We start from the raw sequence: 21,047 nt of genomic DNA on the forward strand, positions 1-21,047 counted from the left end.
GCACGGCAATGAAAGATCCTTCGTGCTAAAACTAAGACCTGGTGCAGCCAAAAGTTAAATAAATAATTTTTTTAAAGAAAAGCCACTTCCACGTTTTTAAGTCTGTGTTACAGCAGCAACCCTGTGCTTGGTACCCTAATCTGTATTATTCCGGGATCTCTAAAGAAACAAAATGAATAGCATAAACAAAAATGAAAAAGGAAATTTATTATAAGGAATTGACTTATGCGATTATGATGGCTGGAAGTCCAAAATCTGCAGAGCCAACGTCTCAGTTCAAGTCCGAAGGCTGGCAGGTGGCTATAGAAGCAGGAACACTCGACGTCTCACTTTGAAAGCTGTCAGGCAGGAGAGTTCTCTCTTACTCAGGAGAGGGTCAACATTTTGTTCTATTCAAGCTTTTGGCTGTTTGGATGGGGCCCACCCACACAACGGAGGACAATTTACTTTTATTAGTCTACCAATTTAAATACTAATCTCATTCAAAAATATCTGTGCAGAAACACCCAGCATAGTATTTGACCAATTATCTGGGCACTCCATGGCTTAGTCAAGTTGATACATAAAATTAACCATCACAGGAATCACATGAGAAAGTGTATGTGATCAAAGCTTAATGAGTATCAGGGCCAGTGTAAGCAAAGGATCAACCCTAAAGCTGGCACTGTGATTTGCCATCCACTCATTTCTCACATCCCTACTATAAATGTCTCAGTTATCTATTGCTACATAACCAGCTATCCCAGGACAGTTTATTCTTTCTCATGAGTTTGTGGATCAGGGTTTGGGGCAGAGCTCAGTGGGTGGTTCTTCTGCTCCAGATAACATCAGCTGTGCCACTCATTCAACTGGGCTAGGCTAGAAAGTCCAAGATGGAGAAGGAAATGGCACCCCACTCCAGTACTCTCGCCTGGAAACTCCCATGGATGGAAGAGCCTGGTGGGCTGCAGTCCATGGGGTCGCTACTAGTCGGACAGGACTGAGCGACTTCACTTTCACTTTTCACTTTCATGCATTGGAGAAGGAAATGGCAACCTACTCCAGTGTTCTTGCCTGGAAAATCTCAGGGACGGGGGAGCCTGGTGGGTTGCCGTTTATGGGGTCGCACAGAGTCGGACATGACTAAAGCAACTTAGCAGCAGCAGCAGCAGCAGCAGAAAGTCCAAAAAGACCCAACTGAACTATTTGGTACCTCATGACCTCTCATCTGAAGCGACTTAGCAGCAGCAGCAGCAGCAGACCTCTCATCTCCAAGCATTGTCTCATTAGTCTCTAGTCTGTCACATTTCTTTACAGCTTATGGCTTGCTTCCCCAAGAGCATTTCAAGAGTAGAAGCAAGCACTTGTCAGGTTGATGCTTGAATCGTGCTTCTGATGGCACATTGTTCAGAGCCAGTCACATGCCCAAACCCACCTGTGGGAGAGGACTATACAAGGGCATGAAGACCAGAATGTGTATGGTTCCTTGGGTTACACAGTCTTCAGTGTAACAGGCAACCAACATATGAGGGGACACCAGTCCTGACTCTTGTCCTTAAGGATCTGACAGTCCAGCATAGCATTTCCAAGTAGTACTGAGCCACAGCATCTCAACACCATTCATGCAAACACAAGTCCTGATATGAATTCTTGCCATCTTTGGATAAAGCATCTCATTTTGTAAAAGCAGATTATCATAGAATAATAAGTGTATGCACATATCTGTCACTTTCCATACATACATTTTTTCAAAATAATTTTAAAGGAAAATATTGCTAGTTTTGCATATTTGTGGGAGTATATAGTTGACCCCTGAACAACATGAGTTTTAACTGTGTGGGTCCACTTACACTCTGATTTTTTTCTGCAGTAAATGCTACAGTGCTATACAATCAGCAGTTGACAGAATTGAGGATGCACAGCCACCAAAAGACAGGGTCAACTATAAGCTATACACCAGATTTTTGACAGTGCGAGTGTGGCACTGCTAATCCTCCATGTTTTTCAAGGGTCAACTGTATTTTGTTACATTCCACAACATGCTGGGGAGACAGTTTGGGAAATGCCAGCCTAGTGACCCCTCGTAGGAATAGAAAGTTTGGTGGAAAAGGCTTTTTGACTCCTAGAGTCACAGACACAGGTGGCCCATGGTGTATCAGAGACATCTCGTCCCACCAGGTTGGAAGGCCCAGGGTGTCTTTGGGACTCTCTGTTTTGTCTCCATGAGTGATGGGAGGTCAGGGAGCATCATTCCTACACCACTGGAGGAGGGGTTGAGACAACACAACACATCATTTGTGTCACCCTGCGCCCCCTCTGCACCTGGCACATGGTCGCACACCGAACACCACCCATCCCACCACATCTGACCCTGTTTCAGAATGACTGAGAACAACTGGAGTCGCTTTTCAAGGGCTTGAGATTTTCATCCCAAAGCCCAGACTCCAAAGCGCTGCAGAAAGAGAGGCCACAGCTCTGAGCAGAGTGAGCAGGGCCGCTGGTCAGCAGGCCAGAGTTACTCAGAGTAGTATTGTCTACAGCAGAATCTCCAGTGGCAACCAGGAGATCCAATGCATTAGCCTGGAAGGGGGCCCAGGAATCTGCATTCCTAGCCTCCCCCATGGGTCCCAGGGTGCCAGTCCCTTCCCAGGGTTTCCATATGGTTGTTTTGGAAAGGTCCCAGTGGGGTGGGGGTAGCAGAGGGACACCAACCCTGAGGTGTGGTCCCAGGTTATATTCACTGTAGGCAGAGCACACGTGACCAGTAGCCAGAGATGCAAGAAGCTTCACATGCCAAGGGATTTTTTTAAAGATTCGTTATTATTATTATTATTATTATGGCTGTGCTGGGTCTTCATTGCTGCGTGTGGGCTTCCTCTAGTTGCAACGAGTGGGGGCTACTCTCTAGCTGTGGTACATGGTCTTCTCACTGCAGTGGCTTCTCTTGTTGCAGAGCGTGGGCACAAGGGCACACAGGTTTCAACAGGTGCAGCATGTGGGCTCAGTAGTGCAGCTCGTGAGCTCTAGAGCAAAGGCTTAGTAGTTGTGGCACACGGGCTTAGTTGCTTCAAGGCAAGAGGAACCTTCCCAGACCAGGGATGGAACCCATGTCCCCTGCACTGGCAAGCAGAATCTTAACCTTTAGACTACCAGGGAAGTCTCAAATGAACTTTTTATTTTCAGACCCTTGATAATATATATATATCAGATCAGATCAGTCGCTCAGTCGTGTCTGACTCTTTGCAACCCCATGAATTGCAGCACGCCAGGCCTCCCTGTCCATCACCAACTCCCAGAGTTCACTCAGTCTCACGTCCATCAAGTCAATGATGCCATCCAGCCATCTCATCCTCTGTCGTCCCCTTCTCCTCTTGCCCCCAATCCCTCCCAGCATCAGAGTCTTTTTCAATGAGTCAACTCTTCACATGAGGTGGCCAAAGGACTGGAGTTTCAGCTTTAGCATCATTCCCTCCAAAGAAATCCCAGGGCTGATCTCCTTCAGAATGGACTGGTTGGATCTCCTTGTAGTCCAAGGGACTCTCAGGAGTCCTCTCCAACACCACAGTTCAAAAGCATCAGTTCTTCGGCGCTCAGCCTTCTTCACAGTCCAACTCTCACATCCATACATGACCAAGGGAAAAACCATAGCCTTGACTAGACGAACCTTTGTTGGCAAAGTAATATCTCTGCTTTTGAATATGCTATCTAGGTTGGTCATAACTTTCCTTCCAAGGAGTAAGTGTCTTTTAATTTCATGGCTGCAGTCACCATCTGCAGTGATTTTGGAGCCCAGAAAAATAAAGTCTGCCACTGTTTCCACTGTTTCCCCATCTACTTCCCATGAAGTGATGGGACCAGATGCCATGATCTTCGTTTTCTGAATGTTGAGCTTTAAGCCAACTTTTTCACTCCCCACTTTCACTTTCATCAAGAGGCTTTTGAGTTCCTCTTCACTTTCTGCCATAAGGGTGGTGTCATCTGCATATCTGAGGTTATTCATATTTCTCCTGGCAATCTTGATTCCAGCTTGTGTTTCTTCCAGTCCAGCATTTCTCATGATGTACTCTGCATATAAGTTAAATAAACAGGGTGACAATATACAGCCTTGACGAACTGCTTTTCCTATTTGGAACCAGTCTGTTGTTCCATGTCCAGTTCTAACTGTTGCTTCCTGACCTGCATACAGATTTCTCAAGAGGCAGATCAGGTGGTCTGGTATTCCCATCTCTTTCAGAATTTTTCCACAGTTTATTGTGATCCACATAGTCAAAGGCTTTGGCATAGTCAATAAAGCAGAAACAGATGTTTTTCTGGAACTCTCTTGCTTTTTCCATGATCCAGCGGATGTTGGCTATTTGATCTCTGGTTCCTCTGCCTTTTCTAAAACCAGCTTGAACATCAGGAAGTTCATGGTTCACGTATTGCTGAAGCCTGGCTTGGAGAATTTTGAGCATTACTTTACTAGCGTGTGAGATGAGTACAATTGTGTGGTAGTCTGAACATTCTTTGGCATTGCCTTTCTTTGGGATTGGAATGAAAACTGACCTTTTCCAGTCCTGTGGCCACTGCTGAGTTTTCCAAATTTGCTGGCATATTGAGTGCAGCATTTTCACAGCATTATCTTTCAGGATTTGGAATAGCTCAACTGGAATTCTATCACTTCCACTAGCTTTGTTCGTAGTGATGCTTTCTAAGGCCCACTTGACTTCACATTCCAGGGTGTCTGGCTCTAGGTCAGTGATCACACCATCGTGATTATCTGTGTCGTGAAGATCTTTTTTGTACAGTTCTTCTGTGTATTCTTGCCATCTCTTCTTAATATCTTCTGCTTCTGTTAGGTCCATACCATTTCTGTCGTTTATTGAGCCCATCTTTGCATGAAATGTTCCTTTGGTATCTCTGATTTTCTTGAAGAGATCTCTAGTCTTTCGCATTCAGTTGTTTTCCTCTATTTCTTTGCATTGATCGCTGAAGAAGGCTTTCTTATCTCTTCTTGCTATTCTTTGGAACTCTGCATTCAGATGTTTATATTTTTCCTTTTCTCCTCTGCTTTTCGCTTCTCTTCTTTTCACAGCTATTAGTAAGGCCTCCCCAGACAGCCATTTTGCTTTTTTGCACATCTTTTCATACGCACACACACACACACACACATATGTATGTATGTATGTATTTCTCTTAGAACTGTAGAAACAACTAGCCTCTAGTTTCCCTCCACAGAAAAATCCCCAGAGATTAAATTGTTCTGAGTTGTATTTAAAAAAAAAAGAGAGAAAATTGGATCCTGCTTCTGGGTGGGAGGAGGGCTCAGAAGAGGGGAAGGGAAATTAAGAAAGGAGGCAAAAGGCACAGAATTCCAGAAACTTCCTTGTGGTTTCCTACCCCCCTGCATCTTATCTACCGTGTATTCCCACCCCACCAGGGGAAAACCCAGACTGGACCTACCCACCCTCCCTGCCTCACTCCCCCTCATTCCAAATGTACCCATAATCCTTCCAGAACCAGGACCTAATGAAAGAAGTCAGAAGGAGTTGTAGACTACAACGATCACACTTGTTGTAGAATCTAAAAAAACATATCTCATAGAAACAGAGAACAAATTGGTGGGGTTTTTTGCCACCAGAGGCAGAGGTGGAGGATGGGGACAATGAGTGAAGGCGGTCAAAAAGTAAAACTTCCAGTTATAAGATTAATCCATTCTTGGGATGTGATATACAGCAGGGTGACTAAATTCACATGACCGTGTTGTATATTTGAAAGTTGCAAAGAGAGTAGATCTCCAAAGTTTTTATCACAAGAAAAAAATTATAGTTATGTGACGTTATTCATCAGATCAGATCAGATCAGTCACTCGGTCATGTCCGACTCTTTGCGACCCCATGAATCGCAGCACGCCAGGCCTCCCTGTCCATTCATAGATGTTGGCTAATCTTATTATGATTATGATTATGATTTCACAGTGTATGCGTTTATCAAATCACTGTTGCTCACCTTAAACTTACACAATGTTATGTGTCAATTATATCTCAATAAGCCTGGAAAAAATTAAAATTCATACATAAAAGGCCTCGATCCACAGCCAGCTCAAGATTAATTCCAATGTTGAGTATTTGGAATGCAGATATTCTTGATTAGCTCAGCCTGAGGCTTTAACAGGCAGTCACACTGGGGTGAGAGTTGACATCCTGCAAGAGGGCATTATTTATGAACTCTGAACATCCTTATCTCAAGTCCTAATTCCTGTGACAATATGCTTATCAAGTTGCCCAGGTACGTTCATGTCTTCATTTATGTTTGTTTTATTTTTTTTTATGGAATAATTTTTTTTTTCCTGTGGTTGCAAGATGGGTTTCTCTTTTAGTTGCTCTGCAGCATGTGGGATTTTATTTCCTTGACCAGGGATGGATGTCCCCTGCATTGAAAGTTGGATGCTTAACCACTGGACCACCAGGGAAGTCCTGCATTTGTGTTTGTATTGTGTGAGTTCTTCTACCACTTAAATTTAAAATAAACCAGGGCCTCCTTCTCACTGGGTTATCAGCATTGCCTAGAGCCCTCCCCTCGGGCCTTGTCTCCAGAATGTCCAGGTCCCAGTGCCTATTGGGCCCTACCCCAAAAGGTTTGTGGGTAGAATTCAGGGACCCATGACTTCAGATGAGAAAAAAATATGTATTTACACAAGCCTCAAACTGAAATTTAGCAGAGAACTGAAATGCAGGGAACAATCTACAGTAGTATTTGCAGAAACTGTGACGTTGTCACCAGTAGAAATCAGATATTTTGAGATCACATTGGAATTATTGCCCATCTTTTGAAATATCTACCCATCTCTACTTTTAAATGACCACCACCAAAGTGTCAGTAAAGAAGCCTGTTACTCTTTCATAAAGCTGTTTCCTTCATGGTTTGATCTCTGTATTTTTGCACCCCTGGTTCCTTTTGTGACCTGTGTATTTGATTGTATATGTTTGAAAACACCAAGAAAAAGTCCATAGGCTTCAGCAGAGGTCCACTGTGTCCATGGTCCATGAAAAGTCATGTCCTAGAGTTCTCAGTCCTAATAGTCCTTAGATTTTTTTTCCAGTATGAAAACTCCAAAAGTGTTCCTCTACCCTAGTAAGTACATTTTTGGTATTTTCTTGAGAGAAAGCTCTAAGAGCCAAAAGCTGTTATGTAATGCTTGCCTTTAAACAAATGTGCATTTTATTCATCACAATGGTATCTCTTGACTTTTGGAAAACAGCGGCCACATCTGCAGGAGAGCTCCCACTGATCAGTCTGGTTTCCAGACCCCGTGCAGTAACCCGCTCCCACATGCAGGCCCACTGAAACGAGCATGTGGGTCTAGGCAGAGCCGTGGGACCCAGAGCATGTCACTCCCACTACTCCCAGCGTGAGGCTGGCCCCAGGAACTACTCAACAGGTACAAGCTGGCTTGGGTGGACCTGAGGCAGCTGTCCTTGGGTGGAATATGACCCCCCACCACCCCTACTTCTCCACCAGCCCCCTGCCTCCTGGCCCTGAAATAGAGTTGTTAGCCAACAAATGGAAATACAACATGCCTGGTTAAATCTGAACTTCAGACTAAGAGCAAATCATTTTTACTATAAGTATGTCCCACGTAATATTTGGGATATACTAAAATTCTCCAAGCCAGGCTTCAGCAATACGTGAACCATGAACTTCCTGATGTTCAAGCTGGTTTTAGAAAAGGCAGAGGATCAGATCAGTTCAGTCACTCAGTCGTGTCCGACTCTTTGCGACCCCATGAATCACAGCACGCCAGGCCTCCCTGTCCATCACCAACTCCCAGAGTTCACTCAGACTCACGTCCATCGAGTCAGTGATGCCATCCAGCCATCTCATCCTCTGTTGTCCCCTTCTCCTCCTGCCCCCAATCCCTCCCAGCATCAGAGTCTTTTCCAATGAGTCAACTCTTCACATGAGGTGGCCAAAGTACTGGAGTTTCAGCTTTAGCATCATTCCTTCCAAAGAAATCCCAGGGCTGATCTCCTTCAGAATGGACTGGTTGGATCTCCTTGCAGTCCAAGGGACTCTCAAGAGTCTTCTCCAACACCACAGTTCAAAAGCATCAATTCTTTGGTGCTCAGCCTTCTTCACAGTCCAACTCTCACATCCATACATGACTACAGGAAAAACCATAGCCTTGACTAGACGAACTTTGGTGGCAAAGTAATGTCTCTGCTTTTGAATATGCTATCTAGGTTGGTCATAACTTTCCTTCCAAGGAGTAAGCGTCTTTTAATTTCATGGCTGCAGTCACCATCTGCAGTGATTTTGGAGCCCAGAAAAATAAAGTTTGCCACTGTTTCCACTGTTTCCCCATCTATTTCCCATGAAGTGATGGGACCAGATGCCATGATCTTCGTTTTCTGAATGTTGAGCTTTAAGCCAACTTTTTCACTCCCCACTTTCACTTTCATCAAGAGGCTTTTGAGTTCCTCTTCACTTTCTGCCATCAGGGTGGTGTCATCTGCATATCTGAGATTATTGATATTTCTCCTGGCAATCTTGATTCCAGCTTGTGTTTCTTCCAGTCCAGAGTTTCTCATGATGTACTCTGCATATAAGTTAAATAAACAGGGTGACAATATACAGCCTTGACGAACTCCTTTTCCTATCTGAAACCAGTCTGTTGTTCCATGTCTAGTTCTAACTGTTGCTTCCTGACCCGCATACAGGTTTCTCAAGAGGAGGTCAGGTGGTCTGGTATTCCCATGTCTTTCAGAATTTTCCACAGTTTATTGTGATCCACACAGTCAAAGGCTTTGGCATAGTCAATAAAGCAGAAATAGATGTTTTTCTGGAGCTCTCTTGCTTTTTCCATGATCCAGCGGATGTTGGCTATTTGATCTCTGGTTCCTCTGCCTTTTCTAAAACCAGCTTGAACATATGGAAGTTCATGGTTCACGTATTGCTGAAGCCTGGCTTGGAGAATTTTGAGCATTACTTTACTAGCATGTGAGATGAGTGCAATTGAGCAGTAGTTTGAACATTCTTTGGCATTGCCTTTCTTTGGGATTGGAATGAAAACTGACCTTTTCCAGTCCTGTGGCCACTGCTGAGTTTTCCAAATTTGCTGGCATATTGAGTGCAGCACTTTCACAGCATCATCTTTCAGGATTTGGAATAGCTCAACTGGAATTCTATCACCTCCACTAGCTTTGTTCGTAGTGATGCTTTCTAAGGCCCACTTGACTTCACATTCCAGGATGTCTGGCTCTAGGTCAGTGATCACACCATCGTGATTATCTGGGTCATGAAGATCTTTTCTGTACAGTTCTTCTGTGTATTCTTGTCACCTCTTCTTAATATCTTCTGCTTCTGTTAGGTCCATACCATTTCTGTCGTTTATCGAGCCCATCTTTGCATGAAATGTTCCTTTGGTATCTCTGATTTTCTTGAAGAGATCTCTAGTCTTTCCCATTCTGTTGTTTTCCTCTATTTCTTTGCATTGATCGCTGAAGAAGGCTTTCTTATCTCTTCTTGCTATTCTTTGGAACTCTGCATTCAGATGTTTATATCTTTCCTTTTCTCCTTTGCTTTTCGCTTCTCTTCTTTTCACAGCTATTAGTAAGGCCTCCCCAGACAGCCATTTTGCTTTTTTGCATTTCTTTTCCATGGAGATGGTCTTGATCACTGTCTCCTGTACAATGTCATGAACCTCATTGCATAGTTCATCAGGCACTCTATCTATCAGATCTAGTCCCTTAAATCTATTTCTCACTTCCACTGTATAATCATAAGGGATTTGATTTAGGTCATACCTGAATGGTCTAGGGGTTTTCCCTACTTTCTTCAATTTAAGTCTGAATTTGGCAATAAGGAGTTTATGGTCTGAGCCACAGTCAGCTCCTGGTCTTGTTTTTGCTGACTGTGTAGAGCTTCTCCATCTTTGGCTGCAAAGAATATAATCAATCTGATTTCGGTGTTGACCATCTGGTGATGTCCATGTATAGAGTCTTCTCTTGCGTTGTTGGAAGAGGATGTTTGTTATGACCAGTGCATTTTCTTGGCAAAACTCTATTAGTCTTTGCCCTGCTTCATTCCATATTCCAAGGCCAAATTTGCCTGTTACTCCAGGTGTTTCTTGACTTCCTACTTTTGCATTCCAGTCCCCTATTATGAAAAGCACATTTTTTGGGGTGTTAGTTCTAAAAGGTCTTGTAGGTCTTCATAGAACCGTTCAACTTCAGCTTCTTCAGCATTACTGGTTGGGGCATAGACTTGGATTACTGTGATATTCAATGGTTTGCCTTGGAAACGAACAGAGATCATTCTGTGGTTTTTGAGATTGCATCCAAGTACTGCATTTCAGACTCTTCTGTTGACCATGACTCCATTGTTGACCAAAACTCCATTTCTTCTGAGGGATTCCTGTCCGCAGTAGTAGATATAATGGTCATCTGAGTTAAATTCACCCATTCCAGTCCATTTTAGTTCGCTGATTCCTAGAATGTCGACAGTCACTCTTGCCATCTCTTGTTTGACCACTTCCAATTTGCCTTGATTCATGGACCTGACATTCCAGGTTCCTATGCAATATTGCTCTTTACAGCATAGGACCTTGCTTCTATCACCAGTCACATCCACAGCTGGGTATTCTTTTTGCTTTGGCTCCATCCCTTCATTCTTTCTGGAGTTATTTCTCCACTGATCTCCAGTAGCATATTGGGCACCTACTGACCTGGGGAGTTTCTCTTTCAGTATCCTATCATTTTGCCTTTTCATATTGTTCATGGGGTTCTCAAGGCAAGAATACTGAAGTGGTTTGCCATTCCCTTCTCCAGTGGACCACATTCTGTCAGATCTCTCCACCATGACCCGCCTGTCTTGGGTTGCCCCACGGGCATGGCTTAGTTTCATTGAGTTAGACAAGGCTGTGGTCCTAGTGTGATTAGACTGACTAGTTTTCTGTGAGTATGGTTTCAGTGTGTCTGCCCTCTGATGCCCTCTTGCAACACTTACCATCTTACTTGGGTTTCTCTTACCTTGGGCGTGGGGTATCTCTTCACGGCTGCTCCAGCAAAGCACAGCCATTGCTCCTTACCTTGGATGAGGGGTATCTCCTCACTGCCACCCTTCCTGACCTTCAACGTGGGATAGCTCCTCTAGGCCCCCCGCACCAGCACAGCCAACATCCACTGGATCATGGGAAAAGCAAGAGAGTTCCAGAAAAACATCTATTTCTGCTTTATTGACTATGCCAAAGCCTTTGACTGTGTGGATCACAATAAACTGTGGAAAATTCTGAAAGACATGGGAATACCAGACCACCTGACCTCCTCTTGAGAAACCTGTATGCAGGTCAGGAAGCAACAGTTAGACATGGAACAGCAGACTGGTTCCAAATAGGAAAAGGAGTTCGTCAAGGCTGTATATTGTCTCCCTGTTTATTTAACTTATATGCAGAGTACATCATGAGAAATGCTGGACTGGATGAAGCACAAGCTGGAATCAAGATTGCTGGGAGAAATATGAATAACCTTATATATGCAGATGACACCACCCTGATGGCAGAAAGTGAAGAGGAACTCAAAAGCCTCTTGATGAAAGTGAAAGTGGAGAGTGAAAAAGTTGGCTTAAAGCTCAACATTCAGAAAACGAAGATCATGGCATCTGGTCCCATCACTTCATGGGAAATAGATGGGGAAACAGTGGAAACAGTGGCAGACTTTATTTTTCTGGGCTCCAAAATCACTGCAGATGGTGACTGCAGCCATGAAATTAAAAGACGCTTACTCCTTGGAAGGAAAGTTATGACCAACCTAGATAGCATATTCAAAAGCAGAGACATTACTTTGCCAACAAAGGTCCGTCTAGTCAAGGCTATGGTTTTTCCTGTGGTCATGTACGGATGTGAGAGTTGGACTGTGAAGAAGGCTGAGCACCAAAGAATTGATGCTTTTGAACTGTGGTGTTGGAGAAGACTCCTGAGAGTCCCTTGGACTGCAAGGAGATCCAACCAGTCCATTCTGAAGGAGATCAGCCCTGGGATTTCTTTGGAAGGAATGATGCTAAAGCTGAAACTCCAGTCCTTTGGCCACCTCATGCAAAGAATTGACTCATTGGAAAAGACTCTGATTCTGAGAGGGATTGGGGGCAGGAGGAGAAGGGGACGACAGAGGATGAGATGGCTGGATGGCATCACTGACTCGATGGACGTGAGTCTGAGTGAACTCTGGGAGTTGGTGATGGACAGGGAGGCCTGGCGTGCTGTGATTCATGGGGTCGCAAAGAGTCGGACACGACTGAGCAACTGAACTGAACTGAACTGAATACTTTTAAAGATTCTTTGTTCATTGAGGAACGCCTACTCCCTCTAGGAGCCTTTTCTCAGAAAGGTCCCTACCCAGGTCTGGCTAAAGGCTATGCCCGATGCCAGGTTCTCAGCTGAGACTTCTGCCTCAACACAGGGTCCTTTCTGAGATCATTGGACGAAAGGAGTGGGGCCAGGGAGATGCCCAACTGCGGCCCACAGCCCTAGCAGTCCGCCCCTCATCCACTCGCAGTCACCGGCTAGTCTTAGGACACCCCCTCCCCTAGTCAGTAAGAGGAGAGTATTGGTCCAGGGAGGAATTCTAAGCTCCCGCCATGCTCTGAGTTAGGTTTAGGAATATTTACTTTCAGAAAGAATCTTTAACCTCTGCCTGCATGAAAAGGACATTTCCAAGCCCAGTCCTCCTTAGGAAGCAGCCTATCCCCCTCCATTTACGTCAGCCTCGGAGCTCCTCACTCAGCCACGGCTCCCGCAAATAAGCCTACCCGGACCACATGGGAAAGGACCCAGTGACCAGTAGTACCCACACAAAAAAACGCATGGCCACTAAAGTAAAAGCATGGACAGGTGCACAGATGCGTTCACTCAAGAAACACTGAGGCACCATCTGGGCTTCCCTGGTGGCTCAGTGGTAAAGAACCTGCCTGCCAGTGCAGGAGACACAGGCTCGAGCCCTGGTCCAGGAAGATCCCACATACTTTGGAGCAACTAAGCTTGTGCACGACAACTATCGAGCTTGTGCTCTAGAGCCCAGGAACCACAGCTGTTGAGCCCACGCAGTACAACTACTGAGGCCCACACTCTAGAGCCCTTGAGCCACAAGAGAAGCCACCACAATAAGAAGCCGAGTTGTGCAATGAGGACCGAGCCCAGCCATAAACAAATAAATTAAATATTTTTAAAAATAAAAGAAACAGTGAGGTACCACCAACAGATTAACTGATAAAGATGTTTTATGTATATATACACACACGCGCGTGCACAATGGAATACTACTCTGACATAAAACCAGATGAAACTTGCCATTTGTGCCAACATGAATGGAGCATGAGGGTATTATGCTAAGGGTATTATGCTAAATGAGTCAGATGGAGAAAGACAAATACCGTATGATTTCACTCCTGTGTGGGCTCTAAAAACAAATTAACAAAACAAAAATGAATAAACAACCAAAATAACACTTAGATGCAGAGAACAGAGTAGCAATTATCAGAGGAGAAGGGGTGAGGGGTGGGGAGAGCGAAATAGGTAAAAGGGCTCAGTTCAGATGAATGGTGACAGATGGAAATTGTATTTTTGGTTGTGACCACAATGTATGGTATATAGAAGTAGGAAAACAATGTTGTATACAGTAAAATTTACATAATCTTATAAACCAATGTTACTTCAATAAATTAAAAAAAATCTAAAGTGTAAAAACAAAAGAAAGGGGACTTTCCAGGCAGTTGAGTGGTTAAGACTCCACGCTTCCAATGCTGGGGTGTGGTTTTGATCCCTGGTAGGGTTAATTAAGATCCCACATGCCTTGCTGCTGCTGCTGCTAAGTCGCTTCCGTTGTGTCCGACTCTGTGCGACCCCATAGACGGCAGCCCACCAGGCTCCCCGTCCCTGGGATTCTCCAGGCAAGAACACTGGAGTGGGTTGCCATTTCCTTCTCCAATGCATGAAAGTAAAAAGTGAAAGTGAAGTCACTCAGTCCTGTCCGACTCCTAGTGACCCCATGGACTGCAGCCCACCAGGCTCCTCCGTCCATGGGATATTCCAGGCAAGAGTACTGGAGTGGGGTGCCATGAGGTGCAGCCAAAAAAAGAAATGAAAGGAAGAAAGATAAGAGAGAGAAAGTGAGAAAGACAGAGAGAAAGGAGAAAAGGAAGGAAGAAAAGAAGGAGGGAGAAAGAAAGATGGAAACAGTGAGGCCAATAAACCCAGAGGATCAATCACACCGAGAAAGCCTCACAGGCATAGAGGCTGGGAAAAGTTCCCACTTAGCAAACACCCAGAACACACATGCCCCACAGTTTCATCCCCATCTGGGTCATCATCCTGAACCAGAGATATCCAAGATGCTACTGGAGTCCAAGGCTTTCCCAACCATGCCTCCTGAAGAAGCTGAAACACAAGCAACTCAACCCTGAAAGTGTTGCATTTTTTACATCAGGCTGCAGTAATAGATTGCGTTGAAACTGGAACCTGGAAAGATGTTACCCCCAATAGTGATGATGACGGCGATAACACCAACCACAGTTGCCAGCATTTCCTGGCTGCTAGCTCTACCCCAGGAACGGTGCTCTGTGCTCTGAATACATTATTTCATTCAACCCTTGTGACAGCATGTAAGGGAGGAGCTGATATTAGGCCCATACAGTTCAGTTCAGTTCAGTCACTCAGTTGTGTCTGACTCTTTGCGATGGACTGCAGCACGCCAGGCCTCCCTGTCCATCACCAACTCCCGGAGTTCACTCAAACCCATGTCCATCGAGTCGGTGATGCCATCCAACCATCTCATCCTCTGTCGTCCCCTTCTCTTCCTGCCTTCAATATTTCTCAGCATCAGGGTCTTTTCAAATCAGTCAGTTCTTCTCATCAGGTGGCCAAAGTATTGGAGTTTCAGCTTCAACATGAGCCCTTCCAATGAATATTCAGGACTGATTTCCTTTAGGACGGACTGGTTGCATCTTCTTGCAGTCCAAGGGACTCTCAAGAGTCTTCTCCAACACTACAGTTCAAAAGCTAATATTAATACTTTGGCACTCAGCTTTCTTTATAGTCCAACTCTCACATCCATACGTGACTACTGGAAAAACCATAGCTTTGACTAGACAGACTTTTGTTGGCAAAGTAATGCCTCTGCTTTTTAATATACTGTCTAGATTGGTCGTAACTTTTCTTCCAAAGAGCAAGCATCTTTTAATTTCATGGCTGCAGTCACCGTCTGCAGCGATTTTGGTGCCCCCCCAAATAAAGTCTGCCACTGTTTCCATTGTTTCCCCATCTGTTTGCCATGAAGTGATGGGACCGGATGCCATGATCTTCGTTTTCTGAAAGTTGAGCTTTAAGCCAAATTTTTAACTCTCCTCTTTCACTTTCATCAAGAAGCTCTTTAGTTCTCCACTTTCTGCCATAAGTCTGGTATCATTTGCATGTCTGAGGTTATTGATATTTCTCCTGGCAATCTTGATTCCAGCTTATGCTTCATCCAGCCCAGCGTTTCTCATGATGTACTCTGCATATAAGCTAAATAAGCAGGGTGATAATATACAGCCTTGACGTACTCCTTTTCCTATTTGGAACCAGTCTGCTGTTCCATGTCCAGTTCTAACTGTTGCTTCCTGACCTGCATACAGATTTCTCAAGAGGCAGGTCAGGTGGTCTGGTACTCACATGTCTTTCAGAATTTTCCACAGTTTATTATGATCCACACAGTCAAAGGCTTTGGCATAGTCAATAAGGCAGAAATAGATGTTTTTCTGGAACTCTCTTGCTTTTTCCATGATCCAGTGGATGTTGTCTATTTGATCTCTGGTTCCTCTGCCTTTTCTAAAACCAGCTTGAACATCAGGAAGTTCATGGTTCACGTATTGCTGAAGCCTGGCTTGGAGAATTTTGAGCATTACTTTACTAGCATGTGAGATGAGTGCAATTGTGAGGTAGTTTGAGCATTCTTTGGCATTGCCTTTCTTTGGGATTGGAATGAAAACTAACCTTTTCCAGTCCTGTGGCCACTGCTGAGTTTTCCAAATTTGCTGGCATATTGAGTGCAGCACTTTCACAGCACCATCTTCCAGGATTTGAAATAGCTCAACTGGAATTCTATCACCTCCACTAGCTTTGTTCGTAGTGATGCTTTCTAAGGCCCACTTGACTTCACATTCCAGGATGTCTGGCTCTAGGTCAGTGATCACACCATCATGATTATCTGGGTCATGAAGATCTTTTTTGTACAGTTCTTCTGTGTATTCTTGCCACCTCTTCTTAATATCTTCTGCTTCTGTTAGGTCCATACCATTTCTATCCTTTATTGAGCCCATCTTTGCATGAAATGTTCCCTTGGTATCTCTAATTTTCTTGAAGAAATCTCTAGTCTTTCCCATTCTATTATTTAACTCTATTTCTTTGCACTGATCACTGAAGAAGGCTTTCTTATCTCTCCTTGCTAGTCTTTGGAACTCTGCATTCAAATAGGTATATCTTTCCTTTTCTCCTTCACTTTTTGCTTCTCTTCTTTTCACAGCCATTTGTAAGGCCTCCTCAGACAGCCATTTTGCTTTTTTGAATTTCTTTTTCTTGGAGATGGTCTTGATCCCTGTCTCTTGTACAATGTCACGAACCTCTGTTCATAGTTCATGAGGCACTCTGTCTATCAGATCTAGTCCCTTAAATCTATTTCTCACTTCATGCCAAAGAATGCTCAAACTACTGCACAATTGCACTCATCTCACATGCTAGCAAAGTAATGCTCAAAATTCTCCAAGCCAGGCTTCAGCAATACGTGAACCATGAACTTCCTGATGTTCAAGCTGGTTTTAGAAAAGGAAGAGGAACCAGAGATCAAATAGCCAACATCCACGGGATCATGGAAAAAGCAAGAGAGTTCCAGAAAAACATCTATTTCTGCTTTATTGACTATGCCAAAGCCTTTGACTGTGTGGATCACAATAAACTGTGGAAAATTCTGAAAGAGATGGGAATACCAGACCACCTGATCTGCCTCTTGAGAAATTTGTATGCAGGTCAGGAAGCAACAGTTAGAACTGGACATGGAACAGCAGACTGGTTCCAAATAGGAAAAGCAGTTCGTCAAGGCTGTATATTGTCTCCCTGCTTATTTAACTTATATGCAGAGTACATCATGAGAAACGCTGGACTGGAAGAAACACAAACTGGAATCAAGATTGCCGGGAGAAATATCAATAACCTTAGATATGCAGATGACACCACCCTTATGGCAGAGGGTGAAGAGGAACTCAAAAGCCTCTTGATGAAAGTGAAAGTGGAGAGTGAAAAAGTTGGCTTAAAGCTCAACATTCAGAAAACGAAGATCATGGCATCCGGTCCCATCACTTCATGGGAAATAGATGGGGAAACAGTGCAAACAGTGGCAGACTTTATTTTTCTGGGCTCCAAAATCACTGCAGATGGTGACTGCAGCCATGAAATTAAAAGACGCTTACTCCTTGGAAGGAAAGTTATGACCAACCTAGATAGCATATTCAAAAGCAGAGACATTACTTTGCCAACAAAGGTCCGTCTAGTCAAGGCTATGGTTTTTCCTGTGGTCATGTATGGATGTGAGAGTTGGACTGTGAAGAAGGCTGAGCGCCAAAGAATTGATGCTTTTGAACTGTGGTGTTGGAGAAGACTCTTGAGAGTCCCTTGGACTGCAAGGAGATCCAACCAGTCCATTCTGAAGGAGATCAGCCCTGGGATTTCTTTGGAGGGAATGATGCTAAAGCTGAAACTCCAGTCCTTTGGCCACCTCATGGGAAGAGTTGACTCATTGGAAAAGACTCTGATTCTGAGAGGGATTGGGGGCAGGAAGAGAAAGGGACGGCAGAGGATGAGATGGCTGGATGGCATCACTGACTCGATGGACGTGAGTCTGAGTGAACTCCGGGAGTTGGTGATGGACAGGGAGGCCTGGCGTGCTGTGATTCATGGGGTCGTAAAGAGTCGGACACAACTGAGTGACTGAACTGACTGACTGTATAATCATAAGGGATTTGATTTAGGTCATACCTGAATGTTCTAGTGGTTTTCCTCACTTTCTTCAATTTAAGTCTGAATTTGGAAATAAAGAGTTCTTGAGCCACAGTCAGTTCCCAGTCTTGTTTTTGCTGACTGTATAGAGCTTCTCCATCTTTGGCTGCAAAGAATAAAGTCAATCTGATTTCGGTGTTGGCCATCTTGTGACGTCCATGTGTAGAGTCTTCTCTTATGTTGTTGGAAGAAGGTATTTGCTATGACCAGTGCGTTCTCTTGGCAAAATCCTATTAGCCTTTGCCTTGTTTCATTCTGTACTCCAAGGCCAAATTTGCCTGTTACTCCAGGTGTTTCTGGGCTTCCCTGGTGGCTCAGAGGTTAAAGTGACTGCCTGCAATGTGGGATCCCTGGGTCGAGAAGATCCCCTGGAGAAGGAAATGGCAACCCACTCCAGTATTCTTGCCTGGAGAATCCCATGGGCAGAGGAACCTGGTGGGCTACAGTCCACGGGGTCGCAAAGAGTCGGACACGACTGAGCGACTTCACTTTCACTTTCCTTTCTAGGTGTTTCTTGACTTCCTACTTTTGCATTCCAGTCCCCTATAATGAAAAGGACATCTTTTCTGGGTGTTAGTTCTAAAAGGTCTTGTAGGTCTTCATAGAACCATTCAACTTCAGCTTCTTCAGCATTAGTGGTCGGGGCATAGACTTGGATTACCATGATATTGAATGGTTTGCCTTGGAAATGAACAGAGATCATTCTGTCGTTTTTGAGATTGCATCCAAGTACTGCATTTTGGACCCTTTTATTGACCATGGTGGCTACTCCATTTCTTCTAAGGGATTCCGGCCCACAGTAGTAGATATAATGGTCATCTGAGTTAAATTCACCCATTCCAGTCCATTTTAGTTTGCTGATTCCGAATGTCAATGTTCACTCTTGCCATCTCTTGTTTGACCACTTCCAGTTTGCCTTGATTATGGACCTAACATTCCAGGTTCCTATGCAATACTGCTCTTTACAGCATCGGACCTTGCTTCCATCACCAGTCATATCCACAACTGGGTGTTGTTTTTGCTTTGGCTCTGTCCCTTCATTCTTTCTGGTGTTATCTCTCCACTGATCTCCAGGAGCATATTGGGCACCTACTGACCTGGGGAGTTTCTCTTTCAGTATCCTATCTTTTTGCCCTTTCATACTGTTCATGGATTCTCAAGGTTTGCCATTCCCTTCTCCAGTAGACCACATTTTGTCAGAACTCTCCACCATGATCTGTCCGTCTTGGGTGGCCCCACACGGCATGGCTCAGTTTCATTGAGTTAGACAAGGCTGTGGTCCATGTGATCAGATTGGCTAGTTTTCTGTGACTGTGGTTTCAGTCTGTCTGCCCTCTGATGCCCTCTCTCAGCCCCTACTGTCTTGCTGGGATTTCTCTTACCTTGGACGTGGAGTATCTCTTCACGGCTGCTCCAGCAAAGTGCAGCCTTTGCTCCTTACATTGAACATGGGTATCTCCTCACGGCTGCCACCCCTGAGCTTGGATGTGGGGTATCTCCTCTCCACGGCTCACTGCTCCAGCACTGCGCAGCTGCTACTTGCTGCTCTAGCACCACGCAGCCACCATAGTTTGGCCCCCAGGTAAATAGCAGGGAGGGAATATAGTTCCACCCATCAATAGAAAATTGGATTAAAGATTTACTGAGCATGGCCCCGCCCATCAGAACAAGACCCAGTTTCCCCCTCAGTCAGTCTCTCCCCTCAGGAAGCTTCCATAAGCCTCTTATCCTTCTCCATCAGAGGGCAGACAGACTGAAAACCACAGTCACAGAAAACTAACCAATCTGATCACGTGGACCACAGCTTTGTCTAACTCAGTGAAACTGAGCCATGCCGTGTAGGGCCACCCAAGACGGATGGGTCATGGTGGAGAGTTCTGACAAAACGTGGTCCACTGGAGAAGGGAATGGCAAACCACTTCAGTATTTTTACTTGAGAACCCCATGAACAGTATTAGGCCATTAACATGAGAAAACTGAGGAACTAAACAAACATCTTGGTAGAGATTCCAGCCTCTGGCCTGGGGCTAACTCCAAAATACACCCTTAACCCCAAGGCCGAAACGGGAGACTTGTGACTGTTCCAGTTCAGTCTCCAGACAGTGTGCACACACACACACACACACACGCACACACACACACATGTACACAGGTGGACATGCCCACACCCCACCCTGCAGCAGCAGCTCTTGGGCAACATTTTCATCATGGAAAGTGCTGGAGGGGCAGAGAGGTTTTAAGCTAGTTCTTCCTCCTGCTGGTTCTCCTCAGAGACCTGTCCTTTTCCTAGACAGGCTTGGTTCCTGAGTGAGGCAGGCCTGGGAGCTCTGAGGAGAGACGTCATCAGGGTCCCCTTCTTGACCAGAGCCCCAGGGACCTTCGGGGTGAAGGCAACTGAAAGGCAGATTTCCCTCTACCTTCCTTGTTCATCCCCTGCTCTGGGGAATGGGAACCACAGAGAAAGAGCTCTCAGCTGCCAAGAGCGCTGGTCCCCCAAGCCCACCCAGGGAGGGAGCAGAGAAGCGCCCTGAAGAGCCCCTCAAAGGGCCGTGTCAACCCCAACCAAAGAAGAGGGTGCCCTTCACAGCCTCCACCTCTATGCTGGGGCTTGGCTATTAGCTGTTCTCAGATGGAGACTCTTTCTGCCCCACCCCCAGCCCCTACTCAGTCTCCAGGGGACATGGAAGCAGCTTTGATGAAGTCTATCAAAGAAGCCTTGTTCTTAACAGCTGTTTCCTGGGAGGGCAATTGGAACAACAATAAACCCTCACATCTGTTTAAGGGGCTGGTGGCAGGTACTCCACCCTCAGCCCTGTGGGAGGGCTCCTGCTCATCATCAGGGGGGGAAATGACTGCGCCCATCAGAGAGATACCATTTAGGACCATTTGGACTGGATGGGAACACCCACCCCATTTTACAGATGACTAAACTGAGGCCAAAGCACCCTCTGCTCCCAAAGGTCTCCCCACACAGAGCCCACTTCCCCAGGGACTCTCCAGGCCCTGGCTTCTC

The sequence above is a fragment of the Bos javanicus genome, chromosome 11 (genome assembly GCF_032452875.1).
Source record: "Bos javanicus breed banteng chromosome 11, ARS-OSU_banteng_1.0, whole genome shotgun sequence".
Lineage (NCBI taxonomy): Eukaryota > Metazoa > Chordata > Mammalia > Artiodactyla > Bovidae > Bos > Bos javanicus.